Raw genomic sequence first — 6,420 nt, 5'->3', positions numbered from 1 at the left:
CCTCTGCAAAATATGACAACTGTTTCCCCTCAACAGGAAATGTCTCACACAAAGCGTTAAATGTAGGAACAACCTCATCCTCCTGAAGGAAAGACAGAGCTATTAACTTTTTGGCACATAACTGAAACTGTACACACTTGCCATACAAGGTAGCCAATCCTGGAGACTGTACCTTTTGCCAGATATCTTGTGAGAAATGAAAAGACATCCTTTAGATGTTACCTGATGGAAATTATGCCTTACACTTTTCACAGCTGCCATTTCAAATTCACATAGAATAAATTCTACTCTAGCCACTAGATCAAGAGATGACATTAGCTCATGCACACACTCCCATACATAGTTGTATGACTTGCACGGTTTGTTTGACATTAAACAATATGCAAGTGGCACACATTTAGTACTTTCTCCAAATGAAATCACCCTATGTACACTATACAGTTGCCGACATAGCTGACCCTTTGTTAAAAAGACACCATCCATTAACCATAATTTACATGTGCATAAATCCTGCAGATTCTCCTTCGTACTGAACACTAACACATGAATATTGGCAGTAAGGTCTACTTTACGTTTCTGTATAAAGAAACTTTCCTTCAATACACACTCAGTAGCATTTACTTCATTTAAAGGGGTTGATACCATTATATAGGTAAGCGTCTTCCTGCGTTTCACGTAATTTACTTGTTGCAGCATCGAATGCCTAGAAGGCAAGCTTAAGGTACTCTCTACTGAAGTGCTGGCAATGATGTCATCCACTACTAATGCTGGTGTAGCTCTAGTTAACCGAGCTGTCTCTTTCAGTTGGTGACAGGCAATATAACGTTCTACTTCAGCAGCATCTGGTGGATGTGCATGACATACTGACTTTAACAAAAGTTCCCCATCTACCTGCTTCATAGTGATCGCTCTACCCTTGCATTTACATGCTTGCTTATACTTGCAGCACCAGTATTTCCTATCTTTGCTTGTATTCTCTAACATGTAGAGATACCCATCTAAGTTTAGCATGTCCCTGTTTTTCTGTGATGTAACAGTTCTATAGTACGTACCTAGACTGCCAGGAGCTACAGGAGGAGCGTTAGCCATTTCTAAGAATGGCATGTAGTCGAACGTACACAACTTACATGTTACTCTCTTAATTTATAGGCAGACCTGCAAACACATACAACTTAAACTGTTTTCAGGTGTCATATATTACTGTTGGGCTACACGAATGCATGATTATATATGAACTTAACATTATATTCTAACCCTAAATTAACCTTCTATTGTACATGTCCGTTATATCCATGTATAGGATAATGGAATCTCCTAGTGACGTTTTACGTCAGTAAACGTGATATGGCCAACTATGGCAATACAATACTTTGATTTTCATGGTTTTTAATGTTCGGTTAACTTGTGGTTCGATATTTTGGTGTCGGCCTTTTAGTATTCGAGTAATGGAATGTTCAGAATGATGATATAGACCCCAATTCAACTGAAAAACAAACAAATCTGTTAGGGGGAAAAATATATAAAAAAAAACATACAATAAGCTGGTTGCATAAGTGTGCACACCCTCAAACTAATACTTTATTGGAGCACCTTTTGATTTAATTACAGCATTCAGTCTTCTTGGGTACATACCTGCCATCAATTAAAGAGACTCTTCTTAACCCTAAATAAAGTTCAGCTGTCCTAGAAGTATTTTCCTGATATTTACTCAGTTGCCTGCTACAGCAAAAGCCATGGTTCACAGAGAGCTTACAAAGCATCAAAGGGATCTTATTGTTGAAAGGTATCAGTCAGGAGAAGGGTACTAAAAAATTTCCACAGCATTGGAGATACCATGGAACACAGTGAAGACCGTCATCAAAAAGTGGAGAAAATATGGGACAACAGTGATGTTGCAAAGAACTGGATGTCCCTCCAATATTAATAAAAGACAAAGCAAAAACTGGTCAGGGAGGTTGCCACAGACCTACAGCAACACTGAAGGAGCTGCAGGAATTTCTGGCAAGTACTGGTTGTGTACTACATGTGACAACAGTCTCCCGTATTGTCCATATGTCTGGGCTGTGGGGTAGGCTTGCAAGATGGAAGCCTTTTCTTACACAGAAAAAAATTCCAGGACTGGCTAAAATTTGCAAAAAAATATATATAGTCTCCCAAAAGCATGTGGGAAAATGTGTTATGGTCTGATGAGACTAAGGTTGAACTTTTTGGCTACATGCTGCTTTACAACACACCTGAGAAGTCTGTTATTTACTATATTGCCTACTGTGTTAGACATTATTACTTGTATATATAATTACTGGCTTGTATGAACACATGTATATTTTGGATAGCAAAGTAGTAAACTGAGTATCATTGCCACTTCACAGCAAGAGTTCATATAGTTCTGTTCTTAGCCAGGGTGCCTTCTGTGTGGAGTTTGCATGTCCTCTCTGTATACACATGGGTCATTTTCAAGTACTCTAGTGTCCACTCATCACAAAGACATACAGTAAGTGGACTGTTGACTCTAAGTTGTATGTATGTGTGTGTCTGTGCATGTTATAAAGAAAGGCGTGGCAATCTACTCAATTTCCTACTTGCCCACTAAATTCTGCGGATAGTCATGACTGTTCATAGGGTCAAGATACAAGTCAAATCCAAATAGACAGCACTGGATAAATACAGTGTATCTTAGTTTTTGTTAACTCATTGGTAAACTATGACTCGGACATGTTTCTGCAAAATGTCATGAATTGCTCCTAATGCACATTGTACCAAGTATAAATCTTTGTATAAAAATTCTGAAGTTCATTTGATTGCTGTAATGCAAGTAATTTAATATTAATTTCTGCTATAATAGAAATGTGTTTTCTATCCTTGGTGCAAAGACAGCTCTAGATAACATCTGACAAACTCTGTCAAACTGGTATATCATATAATCAAGCAGCAGATTTGCCCAACCATGACTTTAATCTATATGAGTCCGATTATACTGCACTTCTGAAAGATATGCCTGAGATCCCCACCTTCTTTACCACATTTAAAATAAGAATTTTGATTTTTCATACCCATTTTTGTCAGTAAAATTTCAGTGAAAACTGGCCTAACAGTGAAGCATAATATACAGTTTGGTCAGTGTAAAATATTGTGTCATCTAAAGTTAAAGAATGATATGAAAAGTCAATGATATTTCTCAACAGTATCAGACATTTACGATAAGGAATCTTTAAATGTGTTGTCCTAGCATACCTCTCAACATGAATGTATATGAATCCATGCCTTTTGTCACTTTCCCTGAACCACAGCATTGGCCAGCCATGCAACAGAATCCTTCACAGGAAGGTGTCAGAATAACATATTTCAGGAGAATGGAACACATGATGGCAAGAAAAGAGAAATACACTTGAATGGATTTTAATCGATACTGCTAACATTCATATTTCCTGAACAAAAACAATTAGCCAGGTATGGCATTGAAGCAATCACAGGAAAGCTGTGATGACTTTCCACTGGACCAGTAATCAAGGAACCTCAATCCTCACCACTGGCAACAGTGGGGGACATTCACTGAGAGGATGACAAGTACACACACAGTATTCCCAGATGCAGCTCACTGCAACAAGTGCAATTTCCCTTAAGAGTACACAGAGACCAGAGTCAGTTTATGGCTGGTTTCTCCCTCTTTCTCCAGATACCCAATAAGTCTCCCCACTAGCACAGCTATAGAGTTGAGATCTCAGCTAAGTGACCAAGCCAAGACCTCCAGCACCCTCTCTGTCCAACCAGATGCTTCATGTCCCTGCCCAAGTAGCTGATATGCACACTCTTTGAGGTTTGATTCACACACACACACACACACACACACACACACACACACACACACACACACACACACACACACACACCTTGGAAAGGCTGGTACAGGTTTACTAGCTATGCCCCTTCTGCCACCAGCCACTCCTTATCAGCTACATTAGGGCCCTTAACAAGGGGTGTCCAATTTTACTGTGTAATATTAATACTAATGCAAATGGTAGTTTGACCAAGAGTAAGGCCATGGGAGTGGCCCACACAGTATCACCAAATAAATATGCAAGTTCCCTCAAAACTTAAATATCTTTACACAGATCAGCCACAATGAAAGGTTTAAATATATTTAATAATAAATAATAAAAGAACAAGACAATACTAAATATATAGTCACAGTGACATTGGAGTTCAAAACCACAGGAAATATTTAAAATAACATTGCAGTACAGGCTGACACAAATAAAGAAAAACATCTAAACTAAGCTTTTTCCTGACTGTATCTAAGACAGTTATACTGTTCCCTAGAAACTTATTTCATGAGAGTGGTTGCTTCTTGTCAGGTCCAAGACCAAATACAGAATGCTCTGTCTCACTAAGAGACTTCTCAAAATAATATCTCCAATATTACTGCTGGGATAGCTTCCAGGATGACATCACTTCTTGTGGTCCAACTTCGAATTCCCAGGCCAAAACCCCATTGCTAGAAGCTGGCAACATTTAGCATCTACCTGTAAAAATGTACAGACAAGGGCTTTTCCTCAGATCTTTGGCAGATGCTGGAAGTTGTAAAACAATTGTATTCTTTCATGCTTCAAAAGAAGCAATTAGTTCACTCCAAGGACAATAAAGAAAGCTTCCTAGCACAGATTCTGTGTCTCTAGCCAAATTGAAAACTTGAGAGGTAGCCTCTGTATCAAATCATATAAAGTAATTTAATTTCAAATATTTTTCTAAAGTTTACTACACTGGGGTTGACCTCCTGTATCCCAGTTTCCACTGTTAAAATATATACATTTAAGCAGTTACAATAGTGCATGTACATTTCTGTTCTCTTCCAGTAGGGCACACAGTAGATACATTTTAAACACAGCACTTTTACAAATACCTTTTCAACACAAACATCTGTACAAAGCAGTTTGATATACACATAGCATACATTTATAATACATTTGTAACATAAGCATCTTCTATAATTCATTTCGATATTCACCAATGACATATAATTATTTACAAAATTCCAGATATGTGTGCTGGCAGTATCTCTTTTCATCACACTTCTTCCCCCCTTTGAAGACTCAAGCTAGTTTTTCAAGTGACCCTTGAGAAACGTTACTTGAGACGAATAAGCTTATCTAGGAATACATTACACCATTCCCTGTCTTGAGAGCCCTTCAGATCTGGCATTGCTAACTCCACTGGGTGCTGCACTGTCATATCATATGCCTGCAACCCTAGCCTCCACCTTAGTAACTTGGCATGTTGCTGGTTGGCTTACTGTAGCCATGTTAAGGGATTGTGGTCTGCAACTACAGTGAATTTCCTTCCATACAGATAAGGTTGAAGTTTCTGCAGTGCCCATACTATGGATAGACATTCCTTTTCTACAGCTGCATAGCATTCCTACCTAAGTTGGAACCTATGGCTGAGATATACCACTGGGTGCTCTTCTTCCTCTGAGGAAACCTGGCTGAGTACAGCCCCCACCCAATGGTTTGAAGCATCCACCTACACAAGAAATTATTTGTTGTAATCTGGACTGGCTAACACAGGGGGTCCTCCCAAAGCTCCTTTAAGCTTCTGGAATGCCTCCTCACATGCTGGGGTCCACACTGCCTTATCTGGCCTGTTTTTTGTTGTCAGGTCTGTGAGGGGAACAGCTATGGTACTTTAGTTGGACACAAACTTTCCGTAGTACCCTTCTGTCCCTAAGAATGCCCTCACCTGCTTTACGGTAACAGAGGCAGGCCATGCCTGAATGGCTTCCAGTTTGGAAGGTTCTGGCCTGATTTTACTACTCCCCACTCTATGTCCCATGTAGGAGACCTCTGCCATACCCGCCTTACACATACTGGGCTTAATGGTAACCCTGCCCTCTGTAGTTTACCCAGCACCTCCTTGACATGCTGAAGGTGCTCCTGCCAGGAATAGCTGTAGATGGCAATATCATCCAAGAAAGCAAGGGCAAAATCTCCTGCTTTTGCTAGGATACAATCAACAAGCCTCTGGAAAGTAGCTGTGGCATTTTTCATCCCAAAGGGCATCTTCATAAACTCATACAAGCCCAAAGGAGTCATAAAGGCTGACCTCTCTCTAATGATGGGAGTCAAGGGCACCTGCCAGTAGCCCTTGGTAAGATCAATAGTGCTAAGATACTTAGTCCTACTCAGCTGCTCTAGGGTTTCATCTGTCCTAGGCATGGGGTAAGCATCTGACTCTTTGTGACTATTAAGTTTCCTGTAGTCTACACAAAACCTGGTTCTGCCATCCTTCTTTCATACCAGCACCACTAGGGAGGTCCAGGGACTGCAGGACACCTGGATTACCCCAGTTCCAACATTTCCTGTATCTCCTATAAGGGGCCTGCTTGATAGCCTTTGGGGTCCTATATCCACATGGTGCTGCACAAGG

This window comes from Protopterus annectens, chromosome 6.part0, assembly GCF_019279795.1.
Source record: "Protopterus annectens isolate FY-2018-M chromosome 6.part0, PAN1.0, whole genome shotgun sequence".
Taxonomy (NCBI): Eukaryota; Metazoa; Chordata; order Ceratodontiformes; family Protopteridae; genus Protopterus; species Protopterus annectens.
Note: the sequence above shows the minus strand (reverse complement) of the source record.